At 30.4% G+C, this 21,679-nt stretch overlaps 1 protein-coding gene across 1 annotated transcript in view; it reads left to right on the top strand.

Moving 5' to 3' along the window:
- The window catches only part of LOC124018399 (TRPM8 channel-associated factor homolog), a 96,487-nt gene that overhangs the window by 12,676 nt on the left and 62,132 nt on the right, over positions 1–21,679 (top strand). The gene's annotated exons all lie outside the window — the stretch shown is intronic.

Genomic DNA, 21,679 nt, shown 5'->3' with positions numbered 1-21,679 from the left:
AGAGATTGTTTTTGTAAAAGTGGTTATTTCTGTATTTCAATGTCGCAACTTGCTGAAAACTGTCCACAGTGATTATGTTATCCTGAATAAACAGAACCCATTTTTTTTTACATTCAAAGTGCATCAAACATGATTTAGAGCTTGTTTTTGGAAAAGTGTTTATTTCTGTATTTCAATGTTGAAATTTGCTGACAATTGTCCACAGTGTTCATATCATACTGAATATACAGAACAATTATTTTTTACATCCAAAGTGCATCAAACATGAATTAGAGCTTGTTTTTGTAAAAGTGTTTATTTCTGTATTTCAATGTTGAAATTTGCTGAAGATTGTCCACAGTGTTCATATCATCCTGAATAAAGAGTACAGTAAAAAAAATCCAGAGTGCATCAAACATTGATTTAGAGATTGTTTATGGAAAAGTATTTATTTCTGTATTTCAATGTTGCAACTTGCTGAAAATTGTCCACAGTGTTCATATCATCTCGAATAAACAGAACAATTATTTTTTACATCCAAAGTGCATCAAACATGAATTAGAGCTTGTTTTTGTAAAAGTGGTTATTTCTGTATTTCAATGTTGAAATTTGCTGAAAATTGTCCACAGTGTTCATATCATACTGAATAAAACAGTATAGCAAAAATAATCCAGAGTGCATCAAACATGATTTAGAACTTGTTTTTGGAAAAGTGTTTATTTCTGTATTTCAATGTTGCAACTTGCTGAAAATTGTCCACAGTGTTCATATCATCTCTGAATAAACAGAACAATTATTTTTACATCCAAAGTGCATCAAACATGAATTAGAGCTTGTTTTTGTAAAAGTGTTTATTTCTGTATTTCAATGTTGAAATTTGCTGAAAATTGTCCACAGTGTTCATATCATCCTGAATAAAGAGTACAGTAAAAAAAAATCCAGAGTGCATCAAACATTGATTTAGAGATTGTTTATGGAAAAGTATTTATTTCTGTATTTCAATGTTGCAACTTGCTGAAAATTGTCCACAGTGTTCATATCATCTCGAATAAACAGAACAATTATTTTTTACATCCAAAGTGCATCAAACATGAATTAGAGCTTGTTTTTGTAAAAGTGGTTATTTCTGTATTTCAATGTTGAAATTTGCTGAAAATTGTCCACAGTGTTCATATCATACTGAATAAAACAGTATAGCAAAAAAAATCCAGAGTGCATCAAACATGATTTAGAGCTTGTTTTTGGAAAAGTGTTTATTTCTGTATTTCAATGTTGAAATTTGCTGACAATTGTCCACAGTGTTCATATCATCTCGAATAAACAGAACAATTATTTTTTACATCCAAAGTGCATCAAACATGAATTAGAGCTTGTTTTTGTAAAAGTGTTTATTTCTGTATTTCAATGTTGAAATTTGCTGAAGATTGTCCACAGTGTTCATATCATCCTGAATAAAGAGTACAGTAAAAAAAAAAATCCAGAGTGCATCAAACATTGATTTAGAATTGTTTATGGAAAAGTATTTATTTCTGTATTTCAATGTTGCAACTTGCTGAAAATTGTCCACAGTGTTCATATCATCTCGAATAAACAGAACAATTATTTTTTACATTCAAAGTGCATCAAACATGATTTAGAGCTTGTTTTTGGAAAAGTGTTTATTTCTGTATTTCAATGTTGAAATTTGCTGAAAATTGTCCACAGTGTTCATATCATCTCGAATAAAATGAACACATTTGTTTTTACATCCAATGTGTATCAAACATGATTTAGAGCTTGTTTTTGGAAATGTGGTTATTTCTGTCTTTCAATTTTGCAACTTGCTGAAAATTGTCCACAGTGTTCATATCATACTGAATAAACAGTATAGCAAAAAATAATATCCAGAGTGCATCAAACATTGATTTAGAGATTGTTTTTGGAAGTGTTTATTTCTGTATTTCAATGTTGCAACTTGCTGAAAATTGTCCACATTGTTCATATCATCACGAATAGCTCAGTTGGTAGAGCATGGCGCTTGTGATGCCAGGGTAGTGGGTTCGATCCCCGGGACCACCCATACGTAGAATGTATGCACACATAACTGTAAGTCGCTTTGGATAAAAGCGTCTGCTAAATGGCATATATTATTATATATTATAAACAGAACAATTATTTTTTACATCCAAAGTGCATCAAACATGAATTAGAGCTTGTTTTTGTAAAAGTGGTTATTTCTGTATTTCAATGTTGAAATTTGCTGAAGATTGTCCACAGTGTTCATATCATCCTGAATAAACATTATAGCAAAAAATAAAATCCAGAGTGCATCAAACATTGATTTAGAGATTGTTTTTGGAAAAGTGGTTATTTCTGTATTTCAATGTTGCAACTTGCTGAAAATTGTCCACAGTGTTCATATCATCTCGAATAAACAGAACAATTATTTTTTACATCCAAAGTGCATCAAACATGAATTAGAGCTTGTTTTTGTAAAAGTGGTTATTTCTGTATTTCAATGTTGAAATTTGCTGAAAATTGTCCACAGTGTTCATATCATCCTGAATAAAGAGTACAGTAAAAAAAAAATCCAGAGTGCATCAAACATTGATTTAGAGATTGTTTATGGAAAAGTATTTATTTCTGTATTTCAATGTTGCAACTTGCTGAAAATTGTCCACAGTGTTCATATCATCTCGAATAAACAGAACAATTATTTTTTACATCCAAAGTGCATCAAACATGAATTAGAGCTTGTTTTTGTAAAAGTGGTTATTTCTGTATTTCAATGTTGAAATTTGCTGAAAATTGTCCACAGTGTTCATATCATACTGAATAAAACAGTATAGCAAAAAAAAATCCAGAGTGCATCAAACATGATTTAGAACTTGTTTTGGAAAAGTGGTTATTTCTGTATTTCAATGTTGCAACTTGCTGAAAATTGTCCACAGTGTTCATATCATCTCGAATAAACAGAACAATTATTTTTTACATCCAAAGTGCATCAAACATGAATTAGAGCTTGTTTTTGTAAAAGTGTTTATTTCTGTATTTCAATGTTGAAATTTGCTGAAGATTGTCCACAGTGTTCATATCATCCTGAATAAAGATTATAGTAACAAAAACAATCCAGAGTGCATCAAACATTGATTTAGAGATTGTTTTTGGAAAAGTGTTTATTTCTGTATTTCAATGTTGCAACTTGCTGAAAATTGTCCACAGTGTTCATATCATCTCGAATAAATAGAACAATTATTTTTTACATCCAGAGTGCATCAAACATTGATTTAGAGATTGTTTTTGGAAAAGTGTTTATTTCTGTATTTCAATGTTGCAACTTGCTGAAATTTGTCCACAGTGTTCATATCATCCTGAATAAAGAGTACAGTAAAAAAAAATCCAGAGTTTATCAAACATGATTTAGGGCTTGGTTTTGGAAAAGAAAGTGTTAATTTTTGTATTTCAATTTTGCAACTTGCTGAAAATTGTCCACAGTGTTCATATCATACTGAATAAAGATTATAGTAACAAAAACAATCCAGAGTGCATCAAACATTGATTTAGAGATTGTTTTTGGAAAAGTGTTTATTTCTGTATTTCAATGTTGCAACTTGCTGAAAATTGTCCACAGTGTTCATATCATCTCGAATAAATAGAACAATTATTTTTACATCCAGAGTGCATCAAACATTGATTTAGAGATTGTTTTTGGAAAAGTGTTTATTTCTGTATTTCAATGTTGCAACTTGCTGAAATTTGTCCACAGTGTTCATATCATCGCGAATAAACAGAACAATTATTTTTTACATCCAAAGTGCATCAAACATGAATTAGAGGTTGTTTTTGTAAAAGTGGTTATTTCTGTGTTTCAATGTTGAAATTTCCTGAAAATTGTCCACAGTGTTCATATCATGACTGAATAAAACAGTATATATATTATATTATACTGAATAAAACAAAAAAAAAAAATCCATAGTGCATCAAACATGATTTTAGAACTTGTTTTTGGAAAAGTGGTTATTTCTGTACTTCAATGTCGCAACTTGCTGAAAACTGTCCACAGTGATTATGTTATCCTGAATAAACAGAACCCATTTTTTTACATTCAAAGTGCATCAAACATGATTTAGAGCTTGTTTTTGGAAAAGTGTTTATTTCTGTATTTCAATGTTGAAATTTGCTGAAAATTGTCCACAGTGTTCATATCATCTCGAATAAAATGAACACATTTGTTTTTACATCCAATGTGTATCAAACATGATTTAGAGCTTGTTTTTGGAAATGTGGTTATTTCTGTCTTTCAATTTTGCAACTTGCTGAAAATTGTCCACAGTGTTCATATCATACTGAATAAACAGTATAGCAAAAAATAATATCCAGAGTGCATCAAACATTGATTTAGAGATTGTTTTTGGAAGTGTTTATTTCTGTATTTCAATGTTGCAACTTGCTGAAAATTGTCCACATTGTTCATATCATCACGAATAGCTCAGTTGGTAGAGCATGGCGCTTGTGATGCCAGGGTAGTGGGTTCGATCCCCGGGACCACCCATACGTAGAATGTATGCACACATAACTGTAAGTCGCTTTGGATAGAAGCGTCTGCTAAATGGCATATATTATTATATATTATAAACAGAACAATTATTTTTTACATCCAAAGTGCATCAAACATGAATTAGAGCTTGTTTTTGTAAAAGTGGTTATTTCTGTATTTCAATGTTGAAATTTGCTGAAGATTGTCCACAGTGTTCATATCATCCTGAATAAACATTATAGCAAAAAATAAAATCCAGAGTGCATCAAACATTGATTTAGAGATTGTTTTTGGAAAAGTGGTTATTTCTGTATTTCAATGTTGCAACTTGCTGAAAATTGTCCACAGTGTTCATATCATCTCGAATAAACAGAACAATTATTTTTTACATCCAAAGTGCATCAAACATGAATTAGAGCTTGTTTTTGTAAAAGTGGTTATTTCTGTATTTCAATGTTGAAATTTGCTGAAAATTGTCCACAGTGTTCATATCATACTGAATAAAACAGTATAGCAAAACAAAATCCAGAGTGCATCAAACATGATTTAGAACTTGTTTTTGGAAAAGTGGTTATTTCTGTATTTCAATGTCACAACTTGCTGAAAACTGTCCACAGTGATTATGTTATCCTGAATAAACAGAACCCATTTTTTTTACATTCAAAGTGCATCAAACATGATTTAGAGCTTGTTTTTGGAAAAGTGTTTATTTCTGTATTTCAATGTTGAAATTTGCTGACAATTGTCCACAGTGTTCATATCATCTCGAATAAAATGAACACATTTTTTTTACATCCAATGTGTATCAAACATGATTTAGAGCTTGTTTTTGGAAATGTGGTTATTTCTGTATTTCAATTTTGCAACTTGCTGAAAATTGTCCACAGTGTTCATATCATACTGAATATACAGAACAATTATTTTTTACATCCAAAATGCATCAAACATGAATTAGAGCTTGTTTTTGTAAAAGTGTTTATTTCTGTATTTCAATGTTGAAATTTGCTGAAGATTGTTCACAGTGTTCATATCATCCTGAATAAAGAGTACAGTAAAAAAAAATCCAGAGTGCATCAAACATTGATTTAGAGATTGTTTATGGAAAAGTATTTATTTCTGTATTTCAATGTTGCAACTTGCTGAAAATTGTCCACATTGTTCATATCATCTCTCAGTTGGTAAAGGGTAGTGGGTTCAGACCACCCATTATTTTTGTAAGTCATAAAAGCGTCTGCTAAATGGCATGAACAATTATTTTTTACATCCAAAGTGCATCAAACATGAATTAGAGCTTGTTTTTGTAAAAGTGGTTATTTCTGTATTTCAATGTTGAAATTTGCTGAAGATTGTCCACAGTGTTCATATCATCCTGAATAAACATTATAGCAAAAAATAAAATCCAGAGTGCATCAAACATGATTTAGAACTTGTTTTTGGAAAAGTGTTTATTTCTGTATTTCAATGTTGCAACTTGCTGAAAATTGTCCACAGTGTTCATATCATCTCGAATAAACAGAACAATTATTTTTTACATCCAAAGTGCATCAAACATGAATTAGAGCTTGTTTTTGTAAAAGTGTTTATTTCTGTATTTCAATGTTGAAATTTGCTGAAGATTGTCCACAGTGTTCATATCATCCTGAATAAAGAGTACAGTAAAAAAAAATCCAGAGTGCATCAAACATTGATTTAGAGATTGTTTTTGGAAAAGTGTTTATTTCTGTATTTCAATGTTGCAACTTGCTGAAAATTGTCCACAGTGTTCATATCATCTCGAATAAACAGAACAATTATTTTTTACATCCAAAGTGCATCAAACATGAATTAGAGCTTGTTTTTGTAAAAGTGGTTATTTCTGTATTTCAATGTTGAAATTTGCTGAAAATTGTCCACAGTGTTCATATCATACTGAATAAAACAGTATAGCAAATAAAATCCAGAGTGCATCAAACATGATTTAGAACTTGTTTTTGGAAAAGTGGTTATTTCTGTATTTCAATGTTGCAACTTGCTGAAAATTGTCCACAGTGTTCATATCATCTCGAATAAACAGAACAATTATTTTTTACATCCAAAGTGCATCAAACATGAATTAGAGCTTGTTTTTGTAAAAGTGTTTATTTCTGTATTTCAATGTTGAAATTTGCTGAAGATTGTCCACAGTGTTCATATCATCCTGAATAAAGATTATAGTAACAAAAACAATCCAGAGTGCATCAAACATTGATTTAGAGATTGTTTTTGGAAAAGTGTTTATTTCTGTATTTCAATGTTGCAACTTGCTGAAAATTGTCCACAGTGTTCATATCATCTCTGAATAAATAGAACAATTATTTTTTACATCCAGAGTGCATCAAACATTGATTTAGAGATTGTTTTTGGAAAAGTGTTTATTTCTGTATTTCAATGTTGCAACTTGCTGAAATTTGTCCACAGTGTTCATATCATCCTGAATAAAGAGTACAGTAAAAAAAAATCCAGAGTTTATCAAACATGATTTAGGGCTTGGTTTTGGAAAAGAAAGTGTTAATTTTTGTATTTCAATTTTGCAACTTGCTGAAAATTGTCCACAGTGTTCATATCATACTGAATAAAGATTATAGTAACAAAAACAATCCAGAGTGCATCAAACATTGATTTAGAGATTGTTTTTGGAAAAGTGTTTATTTCTGTATTTCAATGTTGCAACTTGCTGAAAATTGTCCACAGTGTTCATATCATCTCGAATAAATAGAACAATTATTTTTTACATCCAGAGTGCATCAAACATTGATTTAGAGATTGTTTTTGGAAAAGTGCTTATTTCTGTATTTCAATGTTGCAACTTGCTGAAAATTGTCCACAGTGTTCATATCATCGCGAATAAACAGAACAATTATTTTTACATCCAATGTGTATCAAACATGATTTAGAGCTTGTTTTTGGAAATGTGGTTATTTCTGTCTTTCAATTTTGCAACTTGCTGAAAATTGTCCACAGTGTTCATATCATACTGAATAAACAGTATAGCAAAAATAATATCCAGAGTGCATCAAACATTGATTTAGAGATTGTTTTTGGAAAAGTGTTTATTTCTGTATTTCAATGTTGCAACTTGCTGAAAATTGTCCACAGTGTTCATATCATCACGAATAGCTCAGTTGGTAGAGCATGGCGCTTGTGACGCCAGGGTAGTGGGTTCATCCCGGGACCACCCATACGTAGAATGTATGCACACATAACTGTAAGTCGCTTTGGATAAAAGCGTCTGCTAAATGGCATATATTATTATATATTATAAACAGAACAATTATTTTTTACATCCAAAGTGCATCAAACATGAATTAGAGCTTGTTTTTGTAAAAGTGTTTATTTCTGTATTTCAATGTTGAAATTTGCTGAAGATTGTCCACAGTGTTCATATCATCCTGAATAAAGATTATAGTAACAAAAACAATCCAGAGTGCATCAAACATTGATTTAGAGATTGTTTTTGGAAAAGTGTTTATTTCTGTATTTCAATGTTGCAACTTGCTGAAAATTGTCCACAGTGTTCATATCATCTCGAATAAATAGAACAATTATTTTTTACATCCAGAGTGCATCAAACATTGATTTAGAGATTGTTTTTGGAAAAGTGTTTATTTCTGTATTTCAATGTTGCAACTTGCTGAAATTTGTCCACAGTGTTCATATCATCCTGAATAAAGAGTACAGTAAAAAAAAATCCAGAGTTTATCAAACATGATTTAGGGCTTGGTTTTGGAAAAGAAAGTGTTAATTTTTGTATTTCAATTTTGCAACTTGCTGAAAATTGTCCACAGTGTTCATATCATACTGAATAAAGATTATAGTAACAAAAACAATCCAGAGTGCATCAAACATTGATTTAGAGATTGTTTTTGGAAAAGTGTTTATTTCTGTATTTCAATGTTGCAACTTGCTGAAAATTGTCCACAGTGTTCATATCATCTCGAATAAATAGAACAATTATTTTTTACATCCAGAGTGCATCAAACATTGATTTAGAGATTGTTTTTGGAAAAGTGTTTATTTCTGTATTTCAATGTTGCAACTTGCTGAAATTTGTCCACAGTGTTCATATCATCGCGAATAAACAGAACACATTTTTTTTACATCCAATGTGTATCAAACATGATTTAGAGCTTGTTTTTGGAAATGTGGTTATTTCTGTATTTCAATTTTGCAACTTGCTGAAAATTGTCCACAGTGTTCATATCATACTGAATAAACAGTATAGCAAAAAATAATATCCAGAGTGCATCAAACATTGATTTAGAGATTGTTTTTGGAAAAGTGTTTATTTCTGTATTTCAATGTTGCAACTTGCTGAAAATTGTCCACAGTGTTCATATCATCACGAATAGCTCAGTTGGTAGAGCATGGCGCTTGTGACGCCAGGGTAGTGGGTTCGATCCCCGGGACCACCCATACGTAGAATGTATGCACACATAACTGTAAGTCGCTTTGGATAAAAGCGTCTGCTAAATGGCATATATTATTATATATTATAAACAGAACAATTATTTTTACATCCAAAGTGCATCAAACATGAATTAGAGCTTGTTTTTGTAAAAGTGTTTATTTCTGTATTTCAATGTTGAAATTTGCTGAAGATTGTCCACAGTGTTCATATCATCCTGAATAAAGAGTACAGTAAAAAAAAATCCAGAGTGCATCAAACATTGATTTAGAGATTGTTTATGGAAAAGTATTTATTTCTGTATTTCAATGTTGCAACTTGCTGAAAATTGTCCACAGTGTTCATATCATCTCGAATAAACAGAACAATTATTTTTTACATCCAAAGTGCATCAAACATGAATTAGAGCTTGTTTTTGTAAAAGTGGTTATTTCTGTATTTCAATGTTGAAATTTGCTGAAAATTGTCCACAGTGTTCATATCATACTGAATAAAACAGTATAGCAAAAAAAATCCAGAGTGCATCAAACATGATTTAGAACTTGTTTTTGGAAAAGTGTTTATTTCTGTATTTCAATGTTGCAACTTGCTGAAAATTGTCCACAGTGTTCATATCATCTCGAATAAACAGAACAATTATTTTTTACATCCAAAGTGCATCAAACATGAATTAGAGCTTGTTTTTGTAAAAGTGTTTATTTCTGTATTTCAATGTTGAAATTTGCTGAAGATTGTCCACAGTGTTCATATCATCCTGAATAAAGATTATAGTAACAAAAACAATCCAGAGTGCATCAAACATTGATTTAGAGATTGTTTTTGGAAAAGTGTTTATTTCTGTATTTCAATGTTGAAATTTGCTGAAGATTGTCCACAGTGTTCATATCATCCTGAATAAAGATTATAGTAACAAAAACAATCCAGAGTGCATCAAACATTGATTTAGAGATTGTTTTTGTAAAAGTGGTTATTTCTGTATTTCAATGTTGAAATTTGCTGAAGATTGTCCACAGTGTTCATATCATCCTGAATAAAGAGTACAGTAAAAAAAAAATCCAGAGTGCATCAAACATTGATTTAGAGATTGTTTATGGAAAAGTATTTATTTCTGTATTTCAATGTTGCAACTTGCTGAAAATTGTCCACAGTGTTCATATCATCTCGAATAAACAGAACAATTATTTTTTACATCCAAAGTGCATCAAACATGAATTAGATCTTGTTTTTGTAAAAGTGGTTATTTCTGTATTTCAATGTTGAAATTTGCTGAAAATTGTCCACAGTGTTCATATCATACTGAATAAAACAGTATAGCAAAAAAAATCCAGAGTGCATCAAACATGATTTAGAACTTGTTTTTGGAAAAGTGGTTATTTCTGTATTTCAATGTTGCAACTTGCTGAAAATTGTCCACAGTGTTCATATCATCTCGAATAAACAGAACAATTATTTTTTACATCCAAAGTGCATCAAACATGAATTAGAGCTTGTTTTTGTAAAAGTGTTTATTTCTGTATTTCAATGTTGAAATTTGCTGAAGATTGTCCACAGTGTTCATATCATCCTGAATAAAGATTATAGTAACAAAAACAATCCAGAGTGCATCAAACATTGATTTAGAGATTGTTTTTGGAAAAGTGTTTATTTCTGTATTTCAATGTTGAAATTTGCTGAAAATTGTCCACAGTGTTCATATCATACTGAATAAAACAGTATAGCAAATAAAATCCAGAGTGCATCAAACATGATTTAGAACTTGTTTTTGGAAAAGTGGTTATTTCTGTATTTCAATGTTGCAACTTGCTGAAAATTGTCCACAGTGTTCATATCATCTCGAATAAACAGAACAATTATTTTTTACATCCAAAGTGCATCAAACATGAATTAGAGCTTGTTTTTGTAAAAGTGTTTATTTCTGTATTTCAATGTTGAAATTTGCTGAAGATTGTCCACAGTGTTCATATCATCCTGAATAAAGATTATAGTAACAAAAACAATCCAGAGTGCATCAAACATTGATTTAGAGATTGTTTTTGGAAAAGTGTTTATTTCTGTATTTCAATGTTGCAACTTGCTGAAAATTGTCCACAGTGTTCATATCATCTCGAATAAATAGAACAATTATTTTTACATCCAGAGTGCATCAAACATTGATTTAGAGATTGTTTTTGGAAAAGTGTTTATTTCTGTATTTCAATGTTGCAACTTGCTGAAATTTGTCCACAGTGTTCATATCATCCTGAATAAAGAGTACAGTAAAAAAAATCCAGAGTTTATCAAACATGATTTAGGGCTTGGTTTTGGAAAAGAAAGTGTTAATTTTTGTATTTCAATTTTGCAACTTGCTGAAAATTGTCCACAGTGTTCATATCATACTGAATAAAGATTATAGTAACAAAAACAATCCAGAGTGCATCAAACATTGATTTAGAGATTGTTTTTGGAAAAGTGTTTATTTCTGTATTTCAATGTTGCAACTTGCTGAAAATTGTCCACAGTGTTCATATCATCTCGAATAAATAGAACAATTATTTTTTACATCCAGAGTGCATCAAACATTGATTTAGAGATTGTTTTTGGAAAAGTGTTTATTTCTGTATTTCAATGTTGCAACTTGCTGAAATTTGTCCACAGTGTTCATATCATCGCGAATAAACAGAACAATTATTTTTTACATCCAATGTGTATCAAACATGATTTAGAGCTTGTTTTTGGAAATGTGGTTATTTCTGTCTTTCAATTTTGCAACTTGCTGAAAATTGTCCACAGTGTTCATATCATACTGAATAAACAGTATAGCAAAAAATAATATCCAGAGTGCATCAAACATTGATTTAGAGATTGTTTTTGGAAAAGTGTTTATTTCTGTATTTCAATGTTGCAACTTGCTGAAAATTGTCCACAGTGTTCATATCATCACGAATAGCTCAGTTGGTAGAGCATGGCGCTTGTGACGCCAGGGTAGTGGGTTCGATCCCCGGGACCACCCATACGTAGAATGTATGCACACATAACTGTAAGTCGCTTTGGATAAAAGCGTCTGCTAAATGGCATATATTATTATATATTATAAACAGAACAATTATTTTTTACATCCAAAGTGCATCAAACATGAATTAGAGCTTGTTTTTGTAAAAGTGTTTATTTCTGTATTTCAATGTTGAAATTTGCTGAAGATTGTCCACAGTGTTCATATCATCCTGAATAAAGAGTACAGTAAAAAAAAATCCAGAGTGCATCAAACATTGATTTAGAGATTGTTTATGGAAAAGTATTTATTTCTGTATTTCAATGTTGCAACTTGCTGAAAATTGTCCACAGTGTTCATATCATCTCGAATAAACAGAACAATTATTTTTTACATCCAAAGTGCATCAAACATGAATTAGAGCTTGTTTTTGTAAAAGTGGTTATTTCTGTATTTCAATGTTGAAATTTGCTGAAAATTGTCCACAGTGTTCATATCATACTGAATAAAACAGTATAGCAAAAAAATCCAGAGTGCATCAAACATGATTTAGAACTTGTTTTTGGAAAAGTGTTTATTTCTGTATTTCAATGTTGCAACTTGCTGAAAATTGTCCACAGTGTTCATATCATCTCGAATAAACAGAACAATTATTTTTTACATCCAAAGTGCATCAAACATGAATTAGAGCTTGTTTTTGTAAAAGTGTTTATTTCTGTATTTCAATGTTGAAATTTGCTGAAGATTGTCCACAGTGTTCATATCATCCTGAATAAAGATTATAGTAACAAAAACAATCCAGAGTGCATCAAACATTGATTTAGAGATTGTTTTTGGAAAAGTGTTTATTTCTGTATTTCAATGTTGAAATTTGCTGAAGATTGTCCACAGTGTTCATATCATCCTGAATAAAGATTATAGTAACAAAAACAATCCAGAGTGCATCAAACATTGATTTAGAGATTGTTTTTGTAAAAGTGGTTATTTCTGTATTTCAATGTTGAAATTTGCTGAAAATTGTCCACAGTGTTCATATCATCCTGAATAAAGAGTACAGTAAAAAAAAAATCCAGAGTGCATCAAACATTGATTTAGAGATTGTTTATGGAAAAGTATTTATTTCTGTATTTCAATGTTGCAACTTGCTGAAAATTGTCCACAGTGTTCATATCATCTCGAATAAACAGAACAATTATTTTTTACATCCAAAGTGCATCAAACATGAATTAGATCTTGTTTTTGTAAAAGTGGTTATTTCTGTATTTCAATGTTGAAATTTGCTGAAAATTGTCCACAGTGTTCATATCATACTGAATAAAACAGTATAGCAAAAAAAATCCAGAGTGCATCAAACATGATTTAGAACTTGTTTTTGGAAAAGTGGTTATTTCTGTATTTCAATGTTGCAACTTGCTGAAAATTGTCCACAGTGTTCATATCATCTCGAATAAACAGAACAATTATTTTTTACATCCAAAGTGCATCAAACATGAATTAGAGCTTGTTTTTGTAAAAGTGTTTATTTCTGTATTTCAATGTTGAAATTTGCTGAAGATTGTCCACAGTGTTCATATCATCCTGAATAAAGATTATAGTAACAAAAACAATCCAGAGTGCATCAAACATTGATTTAGAGATTGTTTTTGGAAAAGTGTTTATTTCTGTATTTCAATGTTGAAATTTGCTGAAGATTGTCCACAGTGTTCATATCATACTGAATAAAACAGTATAGCAAAAAAAATCCAGAGTGCATCAAACATGATTTAGAACTTGTTTTTGGAAAAGTGGTTATTTCTGTATTTCAATGTTGCAACTTGCTGAAAATTGTCCACAGTGTTCATATCATCTCGAATAAACAGAACAATTATTTTTTACATCCAAAGTGCATCAAACATGAATTAGAGCTTGTTTTTGTAAAAGTGTTTATTTCTGTATTTCAATGTTGAAATTTGCTGAAGATTGTCCACAGTGTTCATATCATCCTGAATAAAGATTATAGTAACAAAAACAATCCAGAGTGCATCAAACATTGATTTAGAGATTGTTTTTGGAAAAGTGTTTATTTCTGTATTTCAATGTTGCAACTTGCTGAAAATTGTCCACAGTGTTCATATCATCTCGAATAAATAGAACAATTATTTTTTACATCCAGAGTGCATCAAACATTGATTTAGAACTTGTTTTTGGAAAAGTGTTTATTTCTGTATTTCAATGTTGCAACTTGCTGAAATTGTCCACAGTGTTCATATCATCCTGAATAAAGAGTACAGTAAAAAAATCCAGAGTTTATCAAACATGATTTAGGGCTTGGTTTTGGAAAAGTGTTAATTTTTGTATTTCAATTTTGCAACTTGCTGAAAATTGTCCACAGTGTTCATATCATACTGAATAAAGATTATAGTAACAAAAACAATCCAGAGTGCATCAAACATTGATTTAGAGATTGTTTTTGGAAAAGTGTTTATTTCTGTATTTCAATGTTGCAACTTGCTGAAAATTGTCCACAGTGTTCATATCATCTCGAATAAATAGAACAATTATTTTTTACATCCAGAGTGCATCAAACATTGATTTAGAGATTGTTTTTGGAAAAGTGTTTATTTCTGTATTTCAATGGTGCAACTTGCTGAAATTTGTCCACAGTGTTCATATCATCGCGAATAAACAGAACAATTATTTTTACATCCAATGTGTATCAAACATGATTTAGAGCTTGTTTTTGGAAATGTGGTTATTTCTGTCTTTCAATTTTGCAACTTGCTGAAAATTGTCCACAGTGTTCATATCATACTGAATAAACAGTATAGCAAAAAATAATATCCAGAGTGCATCAAACATTGATTTAGAGATTGTTTTTGGAAAAGTGTTTATTTCTGTATTTCAATGTTGCAACTTGCTGAAAATTGTCCACAGTGTTCATATCATCACGAATAGCTCAGTTGGTAGAGCATGGCGCTTGTGACGCCAGGGTAGTGGGTTCGATCCCGGGACCACCCAACGTAGAATGTATGCACACATAACTGTAAGTCGCTTTGGATAAAAGCGTCTGCTAAATGGCATATATTATTATATATTATAAACAGAACAATTATTTTTTACATCCAAAGTGCATCAAACATGAATTAGAGCTTGTTTTTGTAAAAGTGTTTATTTCTGTATTTCAATGTTGAAATTTGCTGAAGATTGTCCACAGTGTTCATATCATCCTGAATAAAGAGTACAGTAAAAAAAAATCCAGAGTGCATCAAACATTGATTTAGAGATTGTTTATGGAAAAGTATTTATTTCTGTATTTCAATGTTGCAACTTGCTGAAAATTGTCCACAGTGTTCATATCATCTCGAATAAACAGAACAATTATTTTTACATCCAAAGTGCATCAAACATGAATTAGAGCTTGTTTTTGTAAAAGTGGTTATTTCTGTATTTCAATGTTGAAATTTGCTGAAAATTGTCCACAGTGTTCATATCATACTGAATAAAACAGTATAGCAAAAAAATCCAGAGTGCATCAAACATGATTTAGAACTTGTTTTTGGAAAAGTGTTTATTTCTGTATTTCAATGTTGCAACTTGCTGAAAATTGTCCACAGTGTTCATATCATCTCGAATAAACAGAACAATTATTTTTTACATCCAAAGTGCATCAAACATGAATTAGAGCTTGTTTTTGTAAAAGTGTTTATTTCTGTATTTCAATGTTGAAATTTGCTGAAGATTGTCCACAGTGTTCATATCATCCTGAATAAAGATTATAGTAACAAAAACAATCCAGAGTGCATCAAACATTGATTTAGAGATTGTTTTTGGAAAAGTGTTTATTTCTGTATTTCAATGTTGAAATTTGCTGAAGATTGTCCACAGTGTTCATATCATCCTGAATAAAGATTATAGTAACAAAAACAATCCAGAGTGCATCAAACATTGATTTAGAGATTGTTTTTGTAAAAGTGGTTATTTCTGTATTTCAATGTTGAAATTTGCTGAAAATTGTCCACAGTGTTCATATCATACTGAATAAAACAGTATAGCAAAAAAAATCCAGAGTGCATCAAACATGATTTAGAACTTGTTTTTGGAAAAGTGTTTATTTCTGTATTTCAATGTTGCAACTTGCTGAAAATTGTCCACAGTGTTCATATCATCTCGAATAAACAGAACAATTATTTTTTACATCCAAAGTGCATCAAACATGAATTAGAGCTTGTTTTTGTAAAAGTGTTTATTTCTGTATTTCAATGTTGAAATTTGCTGAAGATTGTCCACAGTGTTCATATCATCCTGAATAAAGAGTACAGTAAAAAAAAATCCAGAGTGCATCAAACATTGATTTAGAGATTGTTTATGGAAAAGTATTTATTTCTGTATTTCAATGTTGCAACTTGCTGAAAATTGTCCACAGTGTTCATATCATCTCGAATAAACAGAACAATTATTTTTTACATCCAAAGTGCATCAAACATGAATTAGATCTTGTTTTTGTAAAAGTGGTTATTTCTGTATTTCAATGTTGAAATTTGCTGAAAATTGTCCACAGTGTTCATATCATACTGAATAAAACAGTATAGCAAAAAAAATCCAGAGTGCATCAAACATGATTTAGAACTTGTTTTTGGAAAAGTGGTTATTTCTGTATTTCAATGTTGCAACTTGCTGAAAATTGTCCACAGTGTTCATATCATCTCGAATAAACAGAACAATTATTTTTTACATCCAAAGTGCATCAAACATTGAATTAGAGCTTGTTTTTGTAAAAGTGTTTATTTCTGTATTTCAATGTTGAAATTTGCTGAAGATTGTCCACAGTGTTCATATCATCCTGAATAAAGATTATAGTAACAAAAACAATCCAGAGTGCATCAAACATTGATTTAGAGATTGTTTTTGGAAAAGTGTTTATTTCTGTATTTCAATGTTGCAACTTGCTGAAAATTGTCCACAGTGTTCATATCATCTCGAATAAATAGAACAATTATTTTTTACATCCAGAGTGCATCAAACATTGATTTAGAGATTGTTTTTGGAAAAGTGTTTATTTCTGTATTTCAATGTTGCAACTTGCTGAAATTTGTCCACAGTGTTCATATCATCCTGAATAAAGAGTACAGTAAAAAAAAATCCAGAGTTTATCAAACATGATTTAGGGCTTGGTTTTGGAAAAGAAAGTGTTAATTTTTGTATTTCAATTTTGCAACTTGCTGAAAATTGTCCACAGTGTTCATATCATACTGAATAAAGATTATAGTAACAAAAACAATCCAGAGTGCATCAAACATTGATTTAGAGATTGTTTTTGGAAAAGTGTTTATTTCTGTATTTCAATGTTGCAACTTGCTGAAAATTGTCCACAGTGTTCATATCATCTCGAATAAATAGAACAATTATTTTTTACATCCAGAGTGCATCAAACATTGATTTAGAGATTGTTTTTGGAAAAGTGTTTATTTCTGTATTTCAATGTTGCAACTTGCTGAAATTTGTCCACAGTGTTCATATCATCGAATAAACAGAACAATTATTTTTTACATCCAATGTGTATCAAACATGATTTAGAGCTTGTTTTTGGAAATGTGGTTATTTCTGTCTTTCAATTTTGCAACTTGCTGAAAATTGTCCACAGTGTTCATATCATACTGAATAAACAGTATAGCAAAAATAATATCCAGAGTGCATCAAACATTGATTTAGAGATTGTTTTTGGAAAAGTGTTTATTTCTGTATTTCAATGTTGCAACTTGCTGAAAATTGTCCACAGTGTTCATATCATCACGAATAGCTCAGTTGGTAGAGCATGGCGCTTGTGACGCCAGGGTAGTGGGTTCGATCCCCGGGACCACCCATACGTAGAATGTATGCACACATAACTGTAAGTCGCTTTGGATAAAAGCGTCTGCTAAATGGCATATATTATTATATATTATAAACAGAACAATTATTTTTACATCCAAAGTGCATCAAACATGAATTAGAGCTTGTTTTTGTAAAAGTGTTTATTTCTGTATTTCAATGTTGAAATTTGCTGAAGATTGTCCACAGTGTTCATATCATCCTGAATAAAGAGTACAGTAAAAAAAAAAATCCAGAGTGCATCAAACATTGATTTAGAGATTGTTTATGGAAAAGTATTTATTTCTGTATTTCAATGTTGCAACTTGCTGAAAATTGTCCACAGTGTTCATATCATCTCGAATAAACAGAACAATTATTTTTTACATCCAAAGTGCATCAAACATGAATTAGAGCTTGTTTTTGTAAAAGTGGTTATTTCTGTATTTCAATGTTGAAATTTGCTGAAAATTGTCCACAGTGTTCATATCATACTGAATAAAACAGTATAGCAAAAAAATCCAGAGTGCATCAAACATGATTTAGAACTTCTTTTTGGAAAAGTGTTTATTTCTGTATTTCAATGTTGCAACTTGCTGAAAATTGTCCACAGTGTTCATATCATCTCGAATAAACAGAACAATTATTTTTACATCCAAAGTGCATCAAACATGAATTAGAGCTTGTTTTTGTAAAAGTGTTTATTTCTGTATTTCAATGTTGAAATTTGCTGAAGATTGTCCACAGTGTTCATATCATCCTGAATAAAGATTATAGTAACAAAAACAATCCAGAGTGCATCAAACATTGATTTAGAGATTGTTTTTGGAAAAGTGTTTATTTCTGTATTTCAATGTTGAAATTTGCTGAAGATTGTCCACAGTGTTCATATCATCCTGAATAAAGATTATAGTAACAAAAACAATCCAGAGTGCATCAAACATTGATTTAGAGATTGTTTTTGGAAAAGTGTTTATTTCTGTATTTCAATGTTGCAACTTGCTGAAAATTGTCCACAGTGTTCATATCATCTCGAATAAATAGAACAATTATTTTTACATCCAGAGTGCATCAAACATTGATTTAGAGATTGTTTTTGGAAAAGTGTTTATTTCTGTATTTCAATGTTGCAACTTGCTGAAATTTGTCCACAGTGTTCATATCATCGCGAATAAACAGAACAATTATTTTTTACATCCAAAGTGCATCAAACATGAATTAGAGGTTGTTTTTGTAAAAGTGGTTATTTCTGTGTTTCAATGTTGAAATTTCCTGAAAATTGTCCACAGTGTTCATATCATACTGAATAAAACAGTATAGCAAAAAAAAATCCATAGTGCATCAAACATGATTTTAGAACTTGTTTTTGGAAAAGTGGTTATTTCTGTACTTCAATGTCGCAACTTGCTGAAAACTGTCCACAGTGATTATGTTATCCTGAATAAACAGAACCCATTTTTTTACATTCAAAGTGCATCAAACATGATTTAGAGCTTGTTTTTGGAAAAGTGTTTATTTCTGTATTTCAATGTTGAAATTTGCTGAAGATTGTCCACAGTGTTCATATCATCCTGAGTAAAGATTATAGTAACAAAAACAATCCAGAGTGCATCAAACATTGATTTAGAGATTGTTTTTGGAAAAGTGTTTATTTCTGTATTTCAATGTTGCAACTTGCTGAAAATTGTCCACGGTGTTCATATCATACTGAATAAAACAGTATAGCAAAAAAAATCCAGAGTGCATCAAACATGATTTAGAACTTGTTTTTGGAAAAGTGGTTATTTCTGTATTTCAATGTTGCAACTTGCTGAAAATTGTCCACAGTGTTCATATCATCTCGAATAAACAGAACAATTATTTTTTACATCCAAAGTGCATCAAACATGAATTAGAGCTTGTTTTTGTAAAAGTGTTTATTTCTGTATTTCAATGTTGAAATTTGCTGAAGATTGTCCACAGTGTTCATATCATCCTGAATAAAGATTATAGTAACAAAAACAATCCAGAGTGCATCAAACATTGATTTAGAGATTGTTTTTGGAAAAGTGTTTATTTCTGTATTTCAATGTTGCAACTTGCTGAAAATTGTCCACAGTGTTCATATCATCTCGAATAAATAGAACAATTATTTTTTACATCCAGAGTGCATCAAACATTGATTTAGAGATTGTTTTTGGAAAAGTGTTTATTTCTGTATTTCAATGTTGCAACTTGCTGAAAATTGTCCACAGTGTTCATATCATCTCGAATAAACAGAACAATTATTTTTTACATCCAAAGTGCATCAAACATGAATTAGATCTTGTTTTTGTAAAAGTGGTTATTTCTGTATTTCAATGTTGAAATTTGCTGAAAATTGTCCACAGTGTTCATATCATACTGAATAAAACAGTATAGCAAAAAAAATCCAGAGTGCATCAAACATGATTTAGAACTTGTTTTTGGAAAAGTGGTTATTTCTGTATTTCAATGTTGCAACTTGCTGAAAATTGTCCACAGTGTTCATATCATCTCGAATAAACAGAACAATTATTTTTTACATCCAAAGTGCATCAAACATGAATTAGAGCTTGTTTTTGTAAAAGTGTTTATTTCTGTATTTCAATGTTGAAATTTGCTGAAGATTGTCCACAGTGTTCATATCATCCTGAATAAAGATTATAGTAACAAAAACAATCCAGAGTGCATCAAACATTGATTTAGAGATTGTTTTTGGAAAAGTGTTTATTTCTGTATTTCAATGTTGCAACTTGCTGAAAATTGTCCACAGTGTTCATATCATCTCGAATAAATAGAACAATTATTTTTTACATCCAGAGTGCATCAAACATTGATTTAGAGATTGTTTTTGGAAAAGTGTTTATTTCTGTATTTCAATGTTGCAACTTGCTGAAATTTGTCCACAGTGTTCATATCATCCTGAATAAAGAGTACAGTAAAAAAAAATCCAGAGTTTATCAAACATGATTTAGGGCTTGGTTTTGGAAAAGAAAGTGTTAATTTTTGTATTTCAATTTTGCAACTTGCTGAAAATTGTCCACAGTGTTCATATCATACTGAATAAAGATTATAGTAACAAAAACAATCCAGAGTGCATCAAACATTGATTTAGAGATTGTTTTTGGAAAAGTGTTTATTTCTGTATTTCAATGTTGCAACTTGCTGAAAATTGTCCACAGTGTTCATATCATCTCGAATAAATAGAACAATTATTTTTTACATCCAGAGTGCATCAAACATTGATTTAGAGATTGTTTTTGGAAAAGTGTTTATTTCTGTATTTCAATGTTGCAACTTGCTGAAATTTGTCCACAGTGTTCATATCATCGAATAAACAGAACAATTATTTTTTACATCCAATGTGTATCAAACATGATTTAGAGCTTGTTTTTGGAAATGTGGTTATTTCTGTCTTTCAATTTTGCAACTTGCTGAAAATTGTCCACAGTGTTCATATCATACTGAATAAACAGTATAGCAAAAAATAATATCCAGAGTGCATCAAACATTGATTTAGAGATTGTTTTTGGAAAAGTGTTTATTTCTGTATTTCAATGTTGCAACTTGCTGAAAATTGTCCACAGTGTTCAAATCATCACGAATAGCTCAGTTGGTAGAGCATGGCGCTTGTGAAGGGTAGTGGGTTCGATCCCGGGACCACCCATACGTAGAATGTATGCACACATAACTGTAAGTCGCTTTGGATAAAAGCGTCTGCTAAATGGCATATATTATTATATATTATAAACAGAACAATTATTTTTTACATCCAAAGTGCATCAAACATGAATTAGAGCTTGTTTTTGTAAAAGTGTTTATTTCTGTATTTCAATGTTGAAATTTGCTGAAGATTGTCCACAGTGTTCATATCATCCTGAATAAAGAGTACAGTAAAAAAAAATCCAGAGTGCATCAAACATTGATTTAGAGATTGTTTATGGAAAAGTATTTATTTCTGTATTTC

The sequence above is a fragment of the Oncorhynchus gorbuscha genome, unplaced genomic scaffold (assembly GCF_021184085.1).
Source record: "Oncorhynchus gorbuscha isolate QuinsamMale2020 ecotype Even-year unplaced genomic scaffold, OgorEven_v1.0 Un_scaffold_5:::fragment_8:::debris, whole genome shotgun sequence".
Lineage (NCBI taxonomy): Eukaryota > Metazoa > Chordata > Actinopteri > Salmoniformes > Salmonidae > Oncorhynchus > Oncorhynchus gorbuscha.
Note: the sequence above shows the minus strand (reverse complement) of the source record. Positions and strands in the feature narration are given on the sequence as shown.